Raw genomic sequence first — 880 nt, forward strand, 5'->3', positions numbered from 1 at the left:
AAACTTGGTTTGTAATAATTAATCATAATAATTGCTATTGTAAATTATAGTGTTGTGTATATATATATAATATACACATATATAAAAAAATATTAAGATGTATTTGTCTCAAAAAAAAAATGGTGACTCATTATTGTTGACAAATAGTGTAAATTAAATAAAATAGCGGCATATTTCTAAACACTAAATCTAGGGTACACTTCAACTATTAAAAGTTAAATTATTTGGTGCGGCTTCAGATTATTTCCAATTCTCAATACGTAACAGACCAAAAATGAACTTTTATTATCATAATTGAGGAGTATACTCGATCTAATGTAGATATCTAAATTCTCATAAAACAAGGTAACATGAACTGTGTAAATTACATTACCAGTTCAACTTAGAATTTGTTCAATAAAAAGAAAATAGAAAAATTATAGGTATAGTGAAGTGAACATTTCTTATTGTCACGGATTAGTCCAGACTGTTAAAGCATCAAAATCACACATTCTTAGGCTCATGAATAAAATAATTGCAATTATGCTTAATGATTAAGAATTTCATATTAAACAGTGTGACCACAAAAATTTGCATGTAAACTAAATGTCCTTAGATTAGATTTGAAAAACTCTGAAATTCAAACTTTACCACCAGGGCAGTAAATTCCACCTAAAACAAGCATCTCGTGAAGAATTTGGATATTAATGTATTTTATATTCTCGTTGTAAAGCTGCTTTACTTAGCTAAAGTCAATGAACAGATTACAGTTTATAATTTCTCTCCAAATTAAGTTAGATTTTTAGTATATTTCTCTTGTTCCAAAGAATAAGACATGAGTAAAAAAAAAAACCATATAAAACTGTGGATATCATTTTGTACCCACTCTGGGGTTGGTAGG

The sequence above is a fragment of the Limulus polyphemus genome, unplaced genomic scaffold (assembly GCF_000517525.1).
Source record: "Limulus polyphemus unplaced genomic scaffold, Limulus_polyphemus-2.1.2 Scaffold5732, whole genome shotgun sequence".
In the NCBI taxonomy this organism is placed as follows: Eukaryota; Metazoa; Arthropoda; class Merostomata; order Xiphosura; family Limulidae; genus Limulus; species Limulus polyphemus.